The sequence below is a fragment of the Notechis scutatus genome, chromosome 3, assembly GCF_049901735.1.
Source record: "Notechis scutatus isolate UNSWTSFEM ecotype Mainland chromosome 3, rNotScu1.2, whole genome shotgun sequence".
In the NCBI taxonomy this organism is placed as follows: Eukaryota; Metazoa; Chordata; class Lepidosauria; order Squamata; family Elapidae; genus Notechis; species Notechis scutatus.
Window position 1 is genome coordinate 59,035,809 of NC_142011.1, and position 22,543 is coordinate 59,058,351.

The 22,543-nt window shown below is 36.8% G+C and overlaps 1 long non-coding RNA gene across 6 annotated transcripts in view; it reads left to right on the forward strand.

Moving 5' to 3' along the window:
* Positions 1 to 22,233, forward strand: part of LOC148131204 (uncharacterized) — a 45,505-nt gene extending 23,272 nt beyond the window's left edge. For 3 of the 6 annotated variants that reach the window (XR_015748570.1, XR_015748567.1, XR_015748572.1), the window contains 3 exons: positions 14,884 to 14,938; positions 19,964 to 20,126; positions 21,634 to 22,233. This is a non-coding gene — a long non-coding RNA (uncharacterized LOC148131204). Of the gene's footprint in view, positions 1 to 14,276; positions 14,362 to 14,883; positions 14,939 to 19,963; positions 20,127 to 21,633 lie in introns of all 6 variants that reach the window. The other 3 variants (XR_015748568.1, XR_015748571.1, XR_015748569.1) reach the window with 3 other exon arrangements.
* The last annotated feature ends 310 nt before the right edge of the window (positions 22,234 to 22,543 follow it).

Below are 22,543 nucleotides of genomic sequence, written 5' to 3' on the forward strand. Positions count from 1 at the left end.
ATTTTTATATTTTCTGCCAGTTTAAAGAATATTTGTATTTTAAATTTTACTCAGCAAAGTGCCATATTTAATATTTCAAATCCTTGGAGAATTTAGTATTCTTAAGTTTAATTTTTGAAATTTAGCTAATGTGCAAGAGAAAGATATATGTAAATTGGAGCATTTGTCACATTTTAGTCAGTATTTAAAAGTCCAATATTATGTGGGAGAGAGTTAATTAGAAACAATTTTATATAATGCTGCCAGTGAAACCCTTTGCTATTTTGCTGGCTATTTTTGCAGCTCTATAAAACAGCACGATCTTCAATTTATTTTAGATTTGTGTGACATTTCCTTTTGCTACTTTCAGCATACGCTGTTTTTCTATTATGCTCTTACCACCAGCCAATGACAAACTTGTAAACATGAATTGTAAGCCTGCATAATTTTGAAAAAAATTATCAGCCCCATTGTCAACCATTCAATTTTATACCTTTACTTAAGATATGACTTTTGATGTGTTCCAATCAATTTCTGAATTGTGATGAAGTTTATCTTCTCTTTGAGTTGGGGATGTGCTCTGACAGTGCAGCAATCTAGAACTGCCTTCCCCAAACACAGGACTCTTCAAATATAATGGGGTCAACTGCTTCCAGAATTCATAGCTAGTAGATTGGGAAAGGATGCTTTAGAGCTCATAATTAATCATTGGCATCCTTCTCACCAAATTGTGATTTTCATTGGCAAACTAATGAAAAACACATTTAAATCTATCATTTATTCTAAAGGGTATGTAGTTTGGACATTAGTAACATGAAAGAAAGGAATCAGGCCATTCATGGAGGATAAGGGATGCCAAGTGTCCTTAAACAGATATCAATAAATAGATGCAGTACTGCCTAAGGAGTTGTTTTCTTGTCTATTCAACTGCAACAAAAAAGTCTGCACATACTGGCTATCTAGTCATGTTAACATTATCCTTGGTTAACCCACTGAATATTAAACCCAAATGTTTTATGAACATTACAACAGCATAAACTGTTAACCTGGGAACTGTAGGGCAACTTACTTTGAAAGGAAATGGCAATCACTCAGTGTGTTTTATTGCTGTGTGGGACATCTCTCTAATCTAAAACCAATGGTAACCACTGAGCCATAATTTATGATTCTTTCCTTCAATATAAAGTCAGTGACATTTATAGGTTTTTCTTGCTTAATTGGTGACCTCTTTCAGCTTTTTCGCTTTGACTGAAAATGTCTCTGCCTTTGTGTTGCCTATAGATGAATATGCACTCCCAATCACTCCCAATCCTAACAGAGAGGAAGCAGCAGGTGGAGCTAGGCGGAATCACATCCGATACCTGTACAATCAGCACAGGGCCACCCCCAAGGCTGTGTGCTTTCTCCACTTCTCTTCTCCCTATATACCGAAGACTGTATCTCAAATGATCCATCTGTTAAAATACTGAAGTTTGCTGATGACACAACAGTGATTGGTCTCATTCGAGACAACGATGAATTTGCATACAGACAGAAGGTTATACAACTTGCCTTGTGGTGTAACCGGAACGGAACACACTCAAAACCGTAGAAATGGTGGTAGACTTTAGAAGAAACCCTCCCATACTACTACTTCTTACAATACTAGACAACATAGTATCAACAGGAGAGACCTTCAAATTTCTAGGTTCTACTATATCACATGACCTAAAATGGACACCTAACATCAAAAACATCATCAAAAAAGCACAACAAAGAATGTTCTTTCTGTGCCAACTCAGAAAGCTCAAACTGCCCAAGGGACTGCTAATGCAGTTCTACAGAGAAATTATTGAGTCTATCATCTGTACCTCTATAATTGTCTGGTTTGGTTCTGCAACCCAACAGGACAGACACAGATTTCAGAGGATAATTAGGACTGCAGAAAAAACAATTACTACCAACCTGCCTTTAATCAAGGACCTGTATACTGCATGAGTCAAAAAGAGGGCTGTGAAAATATTTACAGACCCCTCACATCCTGGACATAAACTGTTTCAACTCCTTCCTCAAAACGATGCTATAGAGCAGGGATCCCCAACCTTTCGGCCGCGCCCGGTTCCGACATCAGCTGGCGCCGCGCCCGGTACCGCGCAACTGGGCGCCGCCATCTTTTATGACGAAACAGCGCTTCGGTGAGCGTGGAGCGTGTTCTCAAAAGATGGCGGCGCAGCTCTGGTGAGCTTTTCGGAGAAATGGCTTTCTACCGGAAAAGCTCACGAAGCGCGCGCCGCCATCTTTTATGACGAAACACGCTCCGGTGAGCTTTCCAAAAAGATGGCGGCGCCCAGCAACCAGCGGCCCGGTAAGGCTTGTTCCGCGGCCCACGTCCGCGGACCGCGGTTGGGGACCCCTGCTATAGAGTACTGCACACCAGAACAACTAGACACAAGAACAGTTTTTCCCGAACGCCATCAATCTGCTTAACAAATAATTCCCTCAACACTGTTCAACAATTTACAAAGTGTACACTACTATTACTGTTAATCTTCTCATCAGTCCTTATCACCCATCCCCTTCCACTTGTGATTATAGGACTGTAACTTTGTTGCTTGTATCCATACGATTTATATTGACTGTTTCCTAGTATGATTTGATTGTTGATTGTACCCTATGACTATCATTAAGTGTTGTATGTTATGATTCTTGATTCTTAACGAATGTACCTTTTCTTTATGTATACTGAGAGTGTTTACACCAAGACAAATTCCTTGTGTGTCCAATCACACTTGGCCAATAAAGTATTCTATTCTGTTCTGTTCTATTCTGTTCTGTTCTCTCAAATCTGTCCTGATACGATTCCATCTTATACTGAAAGATCAGGTATCTAAGAACATTCATAATCAAATTTTCCACTTGTAATCTATTGAAATGCAAATTAACCATAGAACTTTTGTAATCTTTGTATTAATGGCTGTGGCGTTCAGTAGAATAGAAAACTTTCTTTGGCATAACTAGCATCATTATAAATTTTCTCCCCCAAAAAGGTTCCCCTTTATCTAATCTATTTACTAATAGATTGGACATTTGCCAGATCCAATACATTCAAAGCAGACAGCTACAGAAAAAAAAGTTAACATAATTGCATCTGTGCAATTATTTACATAGATAGTTTTCTCATTATAAATGTATTGATAGGCATGCTGGCTATCTAGAAAAGTGAACTTGTTTTGCTGTGTCAGAGAAGAGCTTTGAATATTGCTGAATCTTCAGAACTAATCCTTGACTTGGCTTCCATTGAAGCAGTAGAAATAGGCACATAGCAAAAATGTGTTGGTCATGATCAGCAATTCCTAGTGGGACTTTCTGAATGAAGTATGAGTCTGTAAAACAGAAGCCAGAGCAGATGACATTAGGTGACATGACTGTCTGCTTTTCCAAAGTGATTGTCCCCTGAGGTCAGACAGAGATTTTTGTTTCTCCTCCCCTCTCCCCTACTTCTCTCTGTCATCTTCCTTCCTTCCTTCCTTCCTTCCTTCCTTCCTTCCTTCCTTCCTTCCTTCCTTCCTTCCTTCCTTCCTTCCTTCCTTCCTTCCTTCCTTCCTTCCTTCTTTCCTTCCTTCCTTCCTTCCTTCCTTCTTTCTCCTTTTCTGGGCTTGCATTCTGTAGCCTTTAGTGCCCAGCGCTCATGAATAAAAAATAAATAAACATAAGAAAAGGGATGTCAGTGACAAATCTAGCATCCCTCTCTTTTCTGAAACAATTGATATCTAATGTCATCTATCTTTGTTTACTGTCTCCCCACTTAATGGTTATGCTATCTACTGAATTGTTGCAAAATCGTTAACTAACTATTCAGCAATGGTATAAGAATTAAACTTTACGTGTACATGAATTTTTATTGAACTCTGAATTGGGGCTTTTTGGTTCTCTAGCACATCCTCCAACTTTTATTTTAATACATGAGCATAATTTCAGATAGTCAGGCATTGAATTAGATTAGACCACATTAGATTATGTGTGGAGAAATCTAACGATTTAATTTGGAACATATTCTCAAGAAGGTTTATTTATTTCAAGGTTAATCATTTATATGGAGGAGATTGTGAACATCTATGTATTTCCTCCCAGTCTTGTGGCATTTCTGATTGAATTTTGGTTTTGTACAATCATGGATCTAGTAATATCACTGATCTTGCCTAATCTCATGTCCTCTAAGTATGTTGGGATTCCAATTCCCCAAACCCCCTAGCTAGAAAAAGGCCTTTTGGTCATATTGACTGAGAATTTCTGAGACATGTAGCCTCAATACATGTAGGGAACTCCAGTTAGAAAGAATGTTTTATATAGAGACATACCCTCCAAAATAATGCCTTTGAAAATACTGTTTGTGATATACATATAAGCTATTGCGGGCTTTATATAAAGAAAAAAAACTTTCATACCCAAGCAACATAAATGGTTTTGTTCTAATTTCATATCAAGGATGGCACCTGGAAGCTTTCGCTGATACATAATGCTGAGTTAAGTTGCTAAAGGAGGTATCACATCTGTTCTGAAAGAGATGCACTTGCTGCCAATTTGCTACAAGTTTAAATTAAAGTAAACTGCTTATTATATGGATAAAAAATTGTATAGGTTTGTACCACATCCAAAATTTAGGTTTCTCCTATATATTCTGGCTCTACTAGAACTGATAAATCTGAATAGATCTTCAGTAGTCTGGATATACTTTACTATAATGTCAATCTTTTTCAATGATTTATATTGTTCTGACTACTGTTGTTGATATTCATAAATTGCTTGGATTTAAGAAAGACCTGCAGTCTTGAAAACATCATATATTCAGTCATTTAAAACCAATTAATGAAATAGTGAAAATTTAAATCTAATTCCCCGAGGCTTGTAAATTTTCTATTTATTCATTCCATGCTTTATTTTACTTTATTTCCCCCCCTCTTTTTTCTTTTGACTATTCTTTTTTCTTTTCTCTTTCTTTTCTCTCATTTTAAATGCTTAATAGAATTGTTTTTTTAAATAGAACACTGTTGCCATTAATAATCCTTACCTCTTTTCAGCTGTTTGAATACTTGGGGGTAACTGGGCACTGACAATTAGGAAAAGATGTTCTTATGATATTTTAACATCACTAATTAAAAATTATTTTGCAAGGAAAAAAAGTGAGAAAAGAAAAAAAAAACATGGCATATGTTTTATATGGCATCCACACAGTAATTCTACATTTAAAGGAAAATATTTGTACTCAGGGTGAAATGAGGGATCTTTGGTGCACTCTGAGCTAGGCTGTTTTCTTACAGAGGCTTCTTTACCCAAACTAGGTAATGATCACTAGTTGTACTGATGATATTACCTAGTTTAGGTACTTAAACATCTGAAGAAAACAATCAAGATCAGAGAGCACCAAACACCACAAAACTCTACATTAGTTTATGGCACCAAAGAAACCTCTGCAGCTGAATGGCAAAATAGAACTGAAGATAAAAGTCTACCAAGACCAAGGTATAGATGTCATATTTATTTTAGAACTATTTGTACAAAAGGTGAAATAACAGTCAAAGCATATTTGTTATATCACATTTATGAATAATGTGTACTTGGATGGCTGAATTTCTCTCTGATGGAATGCTTACTATAATTAAATGCATAAACCACCATGCACAGCTACCGAATTTGTACACATGTGCCAGAGGTGGTATTCAGCAGGTTCCGACCAGTTCTGGAGAACCAGTAGCGGAAATTTTGAGTAGTTTGGAGAACTGGCAAAAACCACCTCTCACTGGAGATTTTACAGTATCCTTCCCCTACCACACCCACCAAGCCACACCCACAGAACCGATAGTAAAAATTTTGAATCCCACCACTGACATGTGCCATTTAAAAGTAGTATATTTGTACCCAAGTTTAAAAAGCAGACGATGTGAACTGGCTCTGAGAAAATCATATAAAAAGTTTTGGAGGTCTAAAAATTTCAACCATATTGTTAGCCTCCTTCACCTCAACAATGAAATCTAAGCATGAACTTGAAATGGGGGAAAAAAATCAAGATCACCATCCAAAGGAGAAAATCTAACAAATTGAATAAATGACACTGCAGCTTGCCAGAGACAATCGCTTTAGATAAATCACTGTTAGTCGTGGAACTGACTAGAAAGATGACAAACCAAGAGTTAATCCTGAGTGTTGTCCTTGATCTAGAATAAGACATGTGGTCGAAGACTTACTTCACTCAGGTTCTGTACCCAGATTGGCCATCCAATTGCTGTAGGAAGCATTCTTCTGTTCAGGTTCTCTAGCAATCAGTACTGAGAGGCATGTTTCCAAGGAAGAAGTCAAAGATGTACAAGAGTTACTGAACACACTATTTTTAGGAATGATAAAGAAGCCGAATACTTCCTTGCAAGAACTGTTCTTGAACAAAATTGAACTATATAGAGGGTCTACTCTATATAAGCTTTGTATTTATATAGAAATTTATGGAAAATAATCATTATAAAAAAAAAGAATAGATTGATTCATGCATTGTAAGATATCTATATCATCTGTCTGTCTGTCTATCTATCTATCTATCTATCTATCTATCTATCTATCTATCTATCTATCTACCTACCTACCTACCTATCTATCTTTCTATCTTTCTTTCTTTCTTTCTTTCTTTCTTTCTTTCTATCATCTATCTATAAATCTGCATGGAAATTTATATTTATTTTTATGTACATTTCCTTTTACAGAAGATAGATTTGAATAGTGATGTCAGTTTATATATAATGTTGAAAAGGTTGAATTAGCAATAGCAATAGCAACAGCACTTAGACTTATATACTGCTTTATGGTGCTTTATAGCCCTCTCTAAGTGGTTTACAGAGTCAGCATATTGTCCCCAACAATTTGGGTCCTCATTTTACCCACCTCGGAAGGATGGAAGGCTGAGTCAACCTTGAGCCTGGTGGGATTTGAACTGCCAAATTATAGACAGCTGGCTGCAGAAGTAGCTTGCAGTATTGCACTCTAACCACTGCACCACAGAGGCTCCATTAATTAATTAATTAATTATTAAATATAAAATATTTATTATGTATACAAACCACGTATTGTATATATATATATGTGTGTGTGTGTACATATACATATACATACATACATACATACATACATACATACATACATATACATACATACATACATACATATTACTATTATAAATAGTAAAGCAAAAATCAAATTTATTTCTATCATGAGAGAAATTGATTGGAGAAATTAATGCACACAACCCACTTATTCAAAATGAGGCATTCAGTATTTTTAATATTTTTTTCTTCTGTAAAAATTTGTAAACAATTGCATTTTGTTTCAAACAGTTCTAGGAATGATATTATTCTGAAGAATAACAAAGATAGCTATAATCACTACTTTTAACGCACAGAGAAAATCTATTGTGACCGATTAAATCAAAATAGTCTCCTAATGTTTTGTTTTTTTTTAAATTATCCTAGAGCAGGGGTGTCAAACTGAAGGCCTTAAATCTGGCCTGTTGGGCTGGCCTGAAAATAACAAAGGACTGGCCCGCAGTGCCTCTGGCAGCCAAAACAGGGCAGAGGGAAGCTTTGTGTGGTCCCCCTGCACCCCATTTTGGCCCGTAGAGTGCTGCAGAAGGCTGTCCAGGCACGGGGGTGTGCGCGTGGCCACCCCATGTGGTCCATTTTGGCCAGGAGGGTGTGCTGCAGGAGATGTCTGTCCCATCTCCCCCTCCCCAGCAGCCGGTCCGCAGAAGAGAAGTACAATGCTGATCGAGCCCTCAAAGAAATCCAGTTTGACACCTTGTCCTAGAGAGAACCAAGCACAGCTTTTACCATGCTGGAGTTTGGATTATTTATAAAAGATAAATAACTATTTTTAAAAGATTTTAAAAATCCTACCTTTATTATTTTTATAAATAAATAAGCATACCTAATGTTCTTTCCTTCTCCCATTTTCCCTACAAACCCCCTGCAGTGAGTTGAGCTGATAGTGGCTGCTCCAAAGTCACCCAGTCGGTGTTTATGCCTAAAATATGACTAAAACTCACAGTCTCATAGTTTCTAGATTGGTACTTTAACCACTAGATCAAACTGGCTCTGACAGACACATATTGGGCCAATAAGAAAGATGAACCAGGAAGCATTTAATTAGGGTAATGACCATGGATGAGTTTCAGCAGGGGTGGGATTCAAACTTTTTAACAACTGGTTCTGTGGGCGTGGCTTAGTTGGTAGGCATGGCTTGGTGGTCATGTGACTGGCTGGGCATGGTCAACTCAACATCACTCACATCGAGGCACTCATCTTCTCGCCTGGCTTCTCATGACTGTGGGGATGCTGCAACAGTCGTAAATGTGAAAAATGGTCATAAGTCACTTTTTTCAGTGCCATTGTAACTTTGGTCACTCCACACAAGCAAAGTACCAGCAAAGGAGGGAAAAAAAACTCCAGAGAAGTTCCTGAGACAGGAAGTCTAGTCCTGCCAAGAAAGTAATAATGGTTAACAGAGAGGCAGTTTCTGTAAGCAACACCAGAATGTTTCCTTCCTGCCTTCCTTACAGGATTAGGCCAGTAATTTCTTCTAACAACCGGTTCTCTGAACTACTCAGAATGTTAACAACCAGTTCTAGCGAATAGGTGCGAACCTGTAGAATCCCACTCCTGAGTTTCAGACTTTCTGTGGAATTCAAATTTTCTCCATTGAGGACAATACATGCAGGCTCTCTTGATCATGCTTCTGTTCTGAGAGTACATACAACCTTTTATGAGTATTATAAACACAATAGTTTGTGTCTATAAAAGGTCTCTTCTTCCAACCCCTTCTAGTGCAATTAGCAGTCAGCTTAGGGACCTTAGGGTATTACTGTAATGGAATTACTGATGAGTTATACATGACTATCTGCTACATATGGTGGGTCCTTTCTTTGCTTTAACGCTACCTGCATCTGCAGTATATTACAAAGAACTGTATTTCAGTTTTGAAATGATCTTTAGGAGCAAAGGCTCATCAGAAAACAAATTGGGGAGCAGATAATTGTTACAGGGATATCGCTGTGATGAGTATGTACATGCTTCCCCTTACAGTACACCAGAAAAATTCGTGTCAGAATCACTGGGTTTTGATTTTTCTCATTTTCCCCGAAGGAAACCATCAAATGGCTCCCAAAATCCAGTTCTGCTCACTGTGTAACTTTAGCATATGATTCCATGTCCACTGATCCTCAGGAAGTGCACTGCAAATAAATAACACAATATCTGCAAGTTGCAAAAGACACGTGGTATAATACACACACACACACACACACACACACACAAAACAAAAAACCTTTATTAAGATTCCTGCATTAACATTCCATTAATTCATTCAGAGGAAACTGAAACCTGGAATTATAACTATCACAGAAAGGCTATTCCTTTACCTTCATTCCTATCTGTGATGGCAGGGCCATGGTTATAATTACTGTTATAATTGTTTGGGATGTGGGGATAATTACTATTTGGGGACTGAATCAATTAAATTATTAGACTTATCAATCTTTTTCATTTCTGTGTTTAGCCATGGAAAACAGCAGTTAGGATTTTTATTTGCTATATTTATGTCATGGCACAAATAGCAATTACCCCCACATCCCAAACAATGATATTTCACTATTAAAAGGGAACTATGTTACACAGAACAAATAGATCTTGATCTTGAGTTTCACTCTACATGTTGAAAACTGCCTCTACACCGAGTGTCTACATGCAATGTAGTAGTGCACTTTAAGGAGGAAAACAATCTGGCTCCTCAGCAAATGCCAGAAATAAGATTTTATTTAGCAGTGCTGCTAAAACTTGCTTCAAGAAGAAGATTCTGATGCATATTTCCCAAACTTGGTTTTTCAACTGAGAAGGCCAACTTTCTGCTATTCCACTTGCCCCTCAGCCAGTGGCATAAACTGCAGTAAATTGTGACAAGAAGGATCTGTCTTTTATTTGCTTTATAGGCTAACTAACAATATACTCAGTGGATTGAAACATAGTAAGGATCACAATGACAAACCAATTGATTCTGTTTTTATTAACCTGTATTGATTTATTACTAGAAATATGGGGAAAAATAAGCAAAGTAAAAATATATCACCATGTATACAGACAATACTATACTATACCATTTTAAAACAAAGCATTATGTGAACAACGGATTAAATCTGGATTGTACTGAATCATATAGCTTAGTCTTTTAATTGTGTCTATAAAGGCATAATTCAAAATCTGAAAGCAGATACATTTTTTCAATCCAGAAACTTGTATCCAGGGTGTAGCTTCATGCTAGCTACACATTAATTAATATCTTTACTCTATCCCAATTCTCTTAAACTGAGAACTTCTAAATTTTGGTACACAACTTTACATTTGCCTTTTTAAATATTAATTTTCTTCTCCATTTCTTATTTACAAGAATATAAACATTAAGTCAGGAAGGGAAAACCAAAGTGTAATTTCAAATCAATTTATTGTATCTCCAGCATAAAAGTTTGATCACCAGCCTTTCTTAAACTTCATCTGGGATGTCCAGTAAACATGAAATAGCATTTTTAATTAACTAATTGCATTTTAACATTGTAAGACAAATTTCTAATGTTTTTTATACATTTAAGGCTAGTGATTCACTGTAACAGAATATTTCAAAAATTTTGTAAATTCTTATTAGATTTGATCTTAGTAATAGTCTTTAGTTGTTATATAGCTAGATTTTGCCAATATCTATTTTTAATCAATTTTGTTGGCTGCTACCATACTAGATCAAACTATGGGATCAGCAAATGCTTTCATTTATTATACTAGCTTTTTTGATAAACCAAATTATTTATGTAGTGACTCAAAAGCTTTAAGAAACTTGAACACTTATGGAGTCTTCTTCTTTTTTTTTTTTTTTGCCAAAATTCTGTAAAAAGCAACATAGAATTTTTAAAAAACCTTACAAAATGTTAGAGTTAGCCTGAAGAATAATTTTCTCATGGAAGCCAGATAAAACTTAAGCCTTTGTCCCCAAATTTTCCAAATATTTGCACTGCTTTTAAAGTAGGAAAAATAATTGAGTGTTGAATAAAATGAGAAGCACTTGCCAGGATTTCAGAGTCTAATAGCTTCCCGATGTTCCACATAATGGTTTACATTCAGTATTATTAACATTCCACATTAAAAAAGGATATAAGTTCAGTGTTATGAATGGAAATGTGGGAAAGTAACCTCCCATTTTCTTAAGGAAATCTAAGTTCAGAAAAAAGAAAAGAGAAAAAAAACCCTGGGTATATGCCTGTTCCATAAAAACATCCTCAATATTTGTTAATATTTAAAATATCTAAAACGAATTATCATAGGAATTCCTTTTAAGGTATAAATCAGTTTAAAAGTAATATTCATTCTGATCACAGTTATTTTTTCCCCATAATCTCATAAGAATTTTCAACTATCCCATATGATATATGAGGAATAATCTCTATTATGATGTTTAAGATATTTAATTCTGCTAAGAAAGATGTCTGTCTGGGAATATTTATTCCAAGGTACTTAACAAGACTTTGTACAACAGACAAACCCCCATTTTTTAATACTTTTCTATAGATGCCATATGATTGACAGAGAAGTGTATGAGATTAGTTAATATGCTGATAGTTTATCATGTTGTAATTCAGGATTCACAAATTTAGGTAAAGGTACTTGATAATTGTGATAATATCATTTGCCTACAATATATATGTTATATGTAAAATTCTAGTTACCTAGACACCTGAACTTTCCTTGGATTATCTAACACTATAGGATAATAGTTGTAAAACCATATCAAATATAAGAGAAAATAAAATATATCCTCATACAGTTCGAAGATATATGCTAATAGGTAAAGAAATAACACTAACATAATGATCTCAGCTGAGAGAGTAATTACTTTCTGATCCAATTGAGTAGAAACAGAAAACAATCATTTTTTCCCCAAAGGATTTTCAAACATTTGATCTGCACTTTGATAAAGATTTTTTCTGCATCTACAGAAGCCACTACAACTAAGTAAGATGTTCAGATTCAATTTCTAAAGTATCTACTAATTCTCTGATATTATCAGAATCCTGCCTTGTGCTTCCCTTTTACTGTTGTGCATGCAATAGAAGGAACTATATTCTACGTATTCTGTGCTAGTATTGCTTTGAGAATTTCAGTATCTACATTTAACAAGGATATCAGACCATAATTTGTTCTTACCCAGTTTCTACTGATATTTAAGTGTTATAAAACAGAAAGGGAAACATTCCTTGAACATAAGTCAAATTGCTGTTATATAGGACCAAAACTTTGTATAAATAACTTCTAAATCCATCTAGACCTTGACCGTTTCCTTTTTTCCTGTTATTTATTGTGTATCATTCACAGTTTTATGAACAAAAATATAATTAAATAGCCCTATCTCCCTTTGATTTACTTGATGTGATGATAAATGTTTCCTGAAGTTAACTTTGCATACATTTAGATTACTGTCCCACCCTAGCAGTAATGCAGTCTATACCTGCATAGACAGCTATCGTCAAACCCTCTAGAATTAATGTTTGCAATCATTGTCTGCATACATTAAAAAAGGAAAAAGGATGACTCTACAAACTATAGACCCAACAGTCTCCATAACACAATAAGTAAACTCTTTGCTACAGAGTTTTACAACCTATAACAGAAATCCATGGACCAGAAGGAACAAAAAACAGATGGCAGAGAAGTAAGCTAGCTTTAGGGAAGGCCAGTCTAGCTGAGAGTAGCTAACCCCTGGGCTGATGGTGCCTACCCCCTTTAAGACCTCCTCCCCAGGTAGCCCAACTGCTTTGCAAAGAGCAGCTATAGAAGCCCTCCAACAAAGCAAACAAAGTAGATAAAGTAATAGAAAATGAAGAAGCTAAAGTGCTCTGGGACTTTAAAATTCAAGCACATGACATGCAACACCCCAGATTTAATAATTGTTGATAAAAAAGACAAAAAAGTCTAGATAACGGATGTAGTACTTGGAGAAACAGAATAGAAACAGAATAGAAGAGAAAGAAGTGGAAAAATGGCAAAATATAAAAAGAAAGTAAAGATAGTATTAATAGCACCTTTGGGGATATAATCCTCAAATATCTGGAACATCACTTGAACTCCATTGGCATTGACAAAATCACCACCAATCAACTGCAAATGGTAGCTTTATTTGAAACAGCTTACATCCTGCGATGATAATTTTAACAGCATCAACATCTGCCTATCCTAACTCCTTGGAAAGGACTCAATAGATGGACAAAAATGCCAAATCCAGTCTAAACATTTGGCTGACTGTGTGATGAACGAAGATAATAATCCACCAGTTAGGCATTATTTGATATGGTTGTCAGAGTTAAGTACTCTGAAGAAGATGAGAGATATGCCAGAGGTTCAACCATACTGCACAGGTTTCATCAGAGGAGCCAGATGAAGAGTGTCTCTCCCATAAACAATATCGTGATTTAATTTACAGAAACCTATACTGTATCAATTGTCACACTGGTCAACAAGAACAGTGCTATGTGTTGGAGTTTCCGGACATCTGGCAACAAATGGACTTGGGACTGTTGGCTGAGCAACCGGGCCAGTAGCTGTAGCACTTCTAAAAAAAAAAAAAAAGATGTTTACCTGTTGTAAACATACAATGCAATCATATCTTTAACACCCTCAAACAGCAACATCTGCCTACTTGAGGTCTTTCACCTCTGATCTTAAGGAGAGATGGACTTCAATAATATTTGGACTTGTTGCATATAGCCTAGAATATCAACAACATGAATTTGGTATAAAACCAAAATTAAAAATGCAACATGAATATATATAATTGTAGGGAAGATTCTTTCCTGGGATTAAAACCTACATAATGTCTTATATCAGTGTCATTTCATACTGCTAATTTTTGCAAGGTAATCACTGTCATATATAAAATAGTTTTCTTCTAGTCTCAGGCAAGGGGAAAATTTGATTTTCCTGAAGTAATTCTGGATTAGATAAATAATCAGTTATAATATGAATGCATTACATATTTAATAACTAACTTCACATTCAGCATGAACTGCGAATTTTTCGGTCAGTCTAATAGTAGTACATGCAACTGAAAATTACTGAAAAGAAATTGAATTTTTAAAAATCTTACTATATAGAACTTATCCAAGAGCAGCTTTAAACATATGATAGTCTTATGCTGTGCTAAGGGAAAAAACATTTTCTGACAAAAATGTTTCTTTTTATTTTTCACAGAGATGTTTTTCTAATTCAATTCATTTTTGATACCATAGCAACTGTGGAATAGCTAATGTTGATGGGAATCATATGCTCAAAAAAGGTGGAAATCTGCTGTCTTTCTTGAGCTGCTCCAACTGAAACATGTAGTTTTTTGTTGAATGTAAGGGATGTGCAAATTCAGGTGTGCAAACTACATGGTATCCCAAAAGCAATCTGGTATCATTCAATAGTGAAAATGCTTTTCAATGAAAATTAAATGTTTGTAACATGGCTCCATTAAGAAATAACTAAAAATTATTACTGATTATTATTCTTTAATTTTAATTTTAATTTAATTATTTTATTGTTATTCAAATATTTGCCAGTTTAGTTCTTAAACAACTTTGTAAAGAAATAGATTCCATATATTTGCATATAACAGTAACAGTATCATAATTCTAGACAGTAACATAACTGTTACTTTATTTTTACACCATGTACACAATTTAGAACACCATTTCTAAAATGATGTTGTGAATGAAAATGTAATGTAAGAAAACTGGGTAATATTTTCTTTGTGTAGGTTATGTAATATCACATGAGGAATATTAATTTAAGATTTCCCTTTTTCTTTTTAACTTAGGCACCATGATTTTCCAAAGAATCTTCAAAAACAGATGAGCAATGCTTGTGGAAGAGTGAGTACCGTGTTTCTCACAAAATAAGGCCGGGCCTTATTTTTTTTTGACCCCCGAAAAAACGGCTAGGCTGTCTTTTCGGGAGTGACTTAATTCCCACCCCCCTCAGGCGGGCGGGCGGTGATGGCTTGGATGTTGACCTCGGCGTTGGTGGGGCACTTCATATCTGGAGACCTTCCACCACCGTTGCTTACCCTTCTCCCTGTGTTGCCGCGGCATTTAGAGCAACGCCGCGGCATTTGGCGCAGCCATGTGCGGCCAGCCAGGGCTCCTGCCTGCAACCGGAGCCCAGCAGAGACACTCGGCTTCAGGCGCTCCTGTCGCTGCCTTCCCTTTGCCTTCAAAGGCAAAGCCAATTCTTTTAAAAACGATGCCCTACTACCAGTACGACAAAGCCAAGGCAGCGAGAGCCTCCCCGCCGGGCCCTCCGCTCATCCCACCAGGGCCACGCCAGAGCTGTGCAGGCTGGGCAGAGCCAGGAAAGCAAGCCACGGGTGCATGCCTGCCAAGCGAAAGAGCTGGGCCGACCCATCAGCTCCGCTGGGCGCCCCAGGCGAAGCTCTTCGCGCTCTGCCCAGCGCCAGGCAGGGATGGCGGCTGGGCACTTCTCCCAGGGTGGGCTGATCCTGCGCTGCGGCCCTGGGAGATTCGCCTCCCCACGTGGGGTTGGGCTGCCCTCTCGGGCAGGGGAGGCTTTGTTGTTCCGGTAGTAGGGCGTCGTTTTTAAAAGAATTGGCTTTGCCTTCGAAGGCGAAGGGAAGGCGGCGACAGGAGCGCCTGAAGCCAAGTGTTTCCGCCGGGCTCCGGTTGCAGGGAGGAGCCCTGGCTGGCCGCATGTGGCTGTGCCAAACGCTGCGGCGTTGCTTTAAATGCCGCAGCAGCACGGTGAGAAGGGAAAGCAATGGTTGTGGAAGGTTTCCCGATACAAAGTGCCCCACCAACGCCAAGGTCAACGCAGGCAGCACCATATCCGGGTATGCAACAAAAGTACTTGCTAACGGCAAGCCCCCCCTGCCATTCCCCCCATTTCACATGTTTAATATAGGCCTTAATTTGGGGGGGAGGGGCTTAATTTGATTTTATGCCTATAAAACATGCTGGGGCTTCCTGTTGGGGGAGGCCGTATTGTTGGAGAAACACGGTAGTAAGAAGAAAACCCAGCACTGCAAAATCACACAAAATACTCTCACAGCAAAAAGTTCAAGATGAAAAGGGAAGTTTCTGTTCCAAACATAAATTTGAAATTCAGGTGAAATTGATCTAGAAAATAATTTTCACCCAAGAATGATCTGCTTAAACATATGTCTCTGGAAGGAATGCCCAATCAGTCTATTTGTTCTGGCCTCTTTTTGAGGCCAGGGAACATGGCAAAGGATTGGTGAAGAGCATGGCAGCGATCAATAACTTCTCCTGTACTGTGGTAGAGTAGAGAAGCTGAATGTCACCAAGGTCCTCATTAGCTTGATGGATGGATGGTATCTACACTGCTATTCTCTGGCATTGAAATAGGGACCCAGTACTTGTATTTGTAGCCCAAAGACGGTTTGGACTTCTAGGTTGGAAGGTTTTATTTCCCTCTTAAAGAATAACATTTTTGAGGCACAAGAATGACTTTCTCTCCAAGGAAGAATTTATAAATGCCCAAGCAGAACCAGGCAATTCCTCTACAGTATAACAAATTAAGACAGACAAAGTTCAAATGAGCAGATGGCTGTCTCAATCTCTCCAAATATGGATTCCAACTGACCCATGTGCTCAGCCCAAACCATGTGATTGTAATAAACAATTCTAATAGTTAAGCAGGATAAAATCAAGGAATATGTTGATATACTCTTATATTTAATTCCATTAAACCTTGTTTGTTACTTTAACAAACTTCAATCTTTTACATGGGAGGAATTTAGTGAGGCTTAATTTTTAGTACATTTGCACAGAATTGCAGTGCCAGTCATCCAGTTTGAAGAGATATCTTCAAAGCCTTTGGCAGTCTGCCTTTGTTTTCATCAGAAATCTTGGCTCCCTGACTCTTCGCTCTTAATTCTGGAATTTAATTTACAAAATTGAAGATATCCTTAGGAGTTCCATTTCTTCCTGATTGTTATCTTATGTGTCAATGTATACTCATTATTAGTGATTTATTTGGTGAACCACACTTAAACCATGGCCTAGCATGATATGGCAGGCATTACCTTCTTGGTTTCCTGAAAACAATTTTATAATGTCCTTTCACCAAACACAACTAGAAACAACTAGATAAGAAGATATAGAAAAAAAATGTCATTAAAAAGTTTTTTGAAAGTCCAAATATATAGGTTGTGAGTTCATACATACCAGGACATGGTTTCCTGAAAAATACAATTACTGTATATACTCGAGTATAAGTCAACCCGAATATAAGCCGAGGCACCTAATTTTACACAAAAAACTGGGAAAACTTATTGACTCGAGTATAAGCCGAGGGTGGGAAATGCAGCAGCTACTGGTAAATTTCAAAAATAAAAATAATTAATTTGGGAAACGATCTCACTATCATGAAAGGTTTAATTGATTCACTAACCCAAAAGAAGAAGATGATGATGACAGCGGGAGGCAGGAGTCACTCTCTCCCCTCCTCGGAGGCCCCCTGAGTCAGGAGTCACTACCGCCGGCGCGGCCCCAGTCCCGCCGCCTCGGGAAGGGAAAGGCAAAGCGCTTTTGCCTTTCCCTTCCGGCTGGCTGTTGGGAGTCGCTGCCGCCGGAGGCCGCGACTCCACACCATTTTTTTCAGAGGGATCTGACTCGAGTATAAGCCGAGGGGATTTTTTCAGCACAAAAATTGGGCTGAAAAACTAGGCTTATACTCGAGTATATACAGTAACTAAGTTCACATGTTGCCTGATACACTGGTTTACACACTTTGTTATCTAACTTAAAAAGCCATACTAAACATGTCATATTAGAAAATTTTTGGATCCCAGACAAAGTTTACCAAACTACCAGATATATTTTGTTTTTTATACTTTCTTAAAAAAACATTCTGTGAGACAAATAATGCTTCAGTTTTCAAAACAAAACAATTTTTTTTATCAAACTTATTTCAGAACTTTATCAATAATGCTTTTCATCAATATACCAGAATATACAATAAACAGAACTGTTTTTTAAAAAAATATATCTCCCTGGCTTCTTTTCTTAAAAAAATCAAATCAGTATTGTAATGGCTACTTTCCAATTCTCACACAAAGGTGCCAATTTCATGGCTAAGCTGCATATTTCTGTTAGACGTTCAGCAGTTTCAAAATAATTTAAGAAGGTTTAGGTGGATGTGATCCAGATTTCATGAATAGTTATTTTTTAAATTTTGTTTTTATGGATTAGTCATTATTTGCTCTATCTGTTTCAGAGTTGGTTCAGCTGTAATGCAACTTCCTCCATAGCCAATTTCCTGCTTCTAACATATTTTAAAAAATCATAATTTACTGCTACTGTTACTGCTTTTTGCAATATATCTCAATACATTTTTTCACTTGCCTTATTATCAATTTATATTTATTTTGCCAGAGTGTGTATTCAACTTTCTTTTTCTGATTTGGACAATTTCTGAAAGAAACTATGGGTGTCAAACTCATGGCATCATGTTGGCATCACGTGATGTATCGCAATGTTTTTTTCCTTTGTGGAGCTGGTCCAGGTGTGGCCTAGGTTGATGCATCTGGTCCACGGGCCGCCAGTTTGACACCCGTTCTAGACTTTTAAGGCTTCCTTGAAGCTGATTGTTTTCCATGGTGGCATTTTCTTTCCTAATCTAATGTACTTTCTAAATAGTTGAGCTTTTAATTGTAATATTAAACTTTACCTTCATTTGTCTGTTTTTTAAATTCATCTTGCAATACTTTAAAACATTTTTTTTTAAAGTCAGCTATGACTTCTCAGATGTTATTGCCAGTATTCCAATAAAACAAATGCATGTTATTCCAACCACTTTATTCATTTGTTTGCTCATTCATTCATTTCATTCAATTTTTTCCCTGCCACAATCAATGAGATTTTGGGTAATTTACAAAATGTAGGCAAAATTTTACCCCAGTAATTTATATAGAAAAAAAATCCACAATAATCCCTCAGAATAATAAAATCATGATGAGTAATCACTTTCATTAATGAATGAATTATGATCACTTTAATTATACTCAATCATGTTAACTCTTCGAACACACATTGTTAGTGTCATTTTCAACTGAAAATATTCTGTAGTTTTTAACTTTTTTTTCTAAATGAAATCAGGTGGGGGGGGGGCAGTCCGATTTCAACCAGAAGATAAGATAATTGAGATATTTATTTTTTTTTAGAAATGTTGCCACTGTTATGATATCAATATGCATTTCCCGATCTATGTGAGACTAACCGAGTCACTTATTTTTCTGAAACTTCCTCCTTTGGATGTCTCCTATTCCTGATTTTCAAGGACAGCCTCAACATTTTGCTGATATTGGAGAAAATAGTACTATTAAATGACTAGCATTCTGCATTCCTAAAATCATTTACCATAAAAATAAATGTTCCGATATGGTGTTTGAAAGTTACTATGTCTTGTCTGTGCCACTGTTGCACTAGGAAGTTACAACAGTGACTCTTTGGCCCATAAACAGCACAATTTTGTGTGCTAAAAAATATCTGAAAGCAAACAACGAAATTCAATAAGATCTCTTTATGGTCAGTACTTGGATGGGGAAGTCCTTGGACTATTCCAAGCTTATTAGAAAGAATATAATCATAACAAATATATGATTATACAGTATGTATAGCTGCACACATACACACATTTAGCAATCACTGAATGCAAAATACTGCCTATGTAAATTGTATAACATTTTGCAATTCAGAGAACATGTCACTGATTTGATGTTTAAACATGCCCAGAGAAGGAAGTCCTGGACTTTGCAGGATGATAGAAAAATCTTCTATCAATAGACCTTTGCCTATTGAGTTGGCCGTCTACACAATGCAAAGGTCTTTTAATCTGTTAATCTTCCTCTGTTTCCAAAGCTGAACTCAGAGCAACCCGGAGATGGAGATCTCAGACTGACTGGCAGCAGCAACCAGTCAAACCCACTGGTGCTGGCAGCTAATCCAGAGACACATTGTTCAGCCGAGATCATTTGCACTGAACTGAGTTTCCGTCCATTGTTTCAGGAGGGGATACAATGAGGTGTGTGACAGCAGGGAATCAGCTGAGTTACATATTAGCTGCATTCAGCATGCTTGGTTGATGTTTAGCTTAAAGACCATGTGAGTTTTTCCCCCTGATGTGCTGGCTAATGAAATAAATTCTTGGAACACCAGACTGGATAATTGTGTTCTATTACTTATGAATATATCACAAAGGAAAAGACTCTGATCCCAATGATGGGTTTATTTTATCCACACTATAGCTTAAAAAAAAGAAATTGACATTGAGTAGATTAATACAAATAATTTGTTGTATAGCACATCAGTTGGTTGTAGTTCTGCATTCTGCAGCTGTGTTATTTTACCTGAAAGCCACAAAGCCTATTTTTGCATCTTCTAGCAAGTTCAAGTTATATAGAAGTTTGGCTTCCCATGAATACCTTGATTAGCTATTCCTGTCAGGAAAAATAGCTAAACAGGCCATGTTTCTGATTCCCATATGTGATTAGTGTGACACACAAACAAAACCAAATTAATAAATAATAAATTAGGAGCCAAAAGCTTGCATCCCACTCTGGTTTGTAAGAAGAATAAGCTACAGTTTGTATGTCATGGCAAACATTAACCCAAAGGTAGATTCAATTATTTATGGTCACTGAAAGCTATGATTATGGTCACTGAATTTAGATTTATAAATGTACAAACAGACAAATACACATACATACCAGAGGTGGCATTCAGCAGGTTCTGACCAGTTCTGGAGAACCGGTAGCAGAAATTTTGAGTAGTTCAGAGAACTGGAAAATACCACCTCTGACTGGAGATTTTACAGTATCCTCCCCCTGCCATGTCCACCATGCCACACCCACAGAACTAGTAGTAAAGAAATTTGAATCCCACCACTGAAACATACATATTTCCAATGCTATAACTTCTAAGATGCTTAACTGATTAAAGAACAGTACCATGCTTGCTCCTGCTGAGTGATCCGTTAATTAGAGCTGTTAGATCTGAATAGAAGTGAAAGTTGGACTTTGAAGAAAGAATATTGATGCTTTTGAATGTCTGTGTTGGAGAAGACTCCAGAGGGGAAGTAGCCAGGAAAACAAACAAATGGCTCATTGAACAAATCAACCCAGAGTTCTCACTCAAGGCCCAAATGACCAGGCTTAAATTATTATACTCTGGACATATTACCCATAGATCCATAGGTCTCTGGAAAAGGTTCTAATGCAGAGAAAGGTGGAAGGAAAGATAAGGAGGACAGCAGCAACATGAATATTACAATGATGATTGGTGCACCATTGCAGGAACAAGTTAGACAAGTAATAACGGAAGAAATTTGTGGCCGACTTGATGGCGCATAATCAAACAATAAATCACCAGATGTGGGCTGCAAATATCCAAACAGTCATGAAACATCAGTAAAGGAATACAGTTTTGGTATCTCTTGGTTATAATTTGTAATTGTCTGGATTTTTTTTGCTAATGGTTCTAAATTAATTTATCTAATGATATTTTTCTCATTATTTTTCATATCATTACAGGCTGTAAAGCAGGAACATATTACAGACTTGCAAAAGAGGAGGCAACAGACACAGCTATCCTATCCCAGTAGTAAAGGATACAAAACTGTCTCACACCAAATCAAACTGTTTGACAAAAATACCTTCCCAAGGTCTTCGACATACTGTTTTTCTAGCATCCAGTTCCTTTGACTGCAGTTGTTAGCTAGGGATTTAAAGTGGAAACATCTGCTTGCACAGTATGCTATATCTGAATGCTCACTAAAAGTTATCATGAGATCCGTCCCATTCATGTGAACCTAGATGATTTGGTGAAGTAGTACGAGAACTAGGAAGTTTTAAAGTGGTATTTCCTAGTTCATTACAAACGTTTACTTACATTTTAATTTTTTTAAAAAATAACTGAAGTTTTATTTATATTTGGGTTAACTATCTATTGAAATCTTTACTACAGTTTCTAATGCTTGGATTAAATTATATTTTTTCAATAAATCCTATCATCAACTTTAAATATGTGGTTTTCAAATATATTTGTTTTGAGGGGATTGTAATTTAAGCCATGCTCTAAATGGGGAAAAAAATTCAGATATCAGATAAGCATAAACTATAAGCTACATTGGCCTTGGACTGTACAATTTGGCTCAAATGCTGATTTTTTTTCACATAAAGTAAATATTTGCCTTTATTCCTATGGCTATCATTTCATTTCCAGTTGCACAGTTACAGTTCTGTCAATATCAACTCATATGGACTGTTTTGTGATTGTGCAGTCCCACCTTAAATTTTGAAAGTGTGATTGTGCTCACTCTGTATGTTTTTTTTTAATGTTGTTCAATTGTGTCTGATTCTGAGAGACTCCATGGACAGGGCCCTGCAGCTTTCTTGTCAAAATTTGGATCTTGACTTAGTGCCTCAGAACTTAGTGCCTACA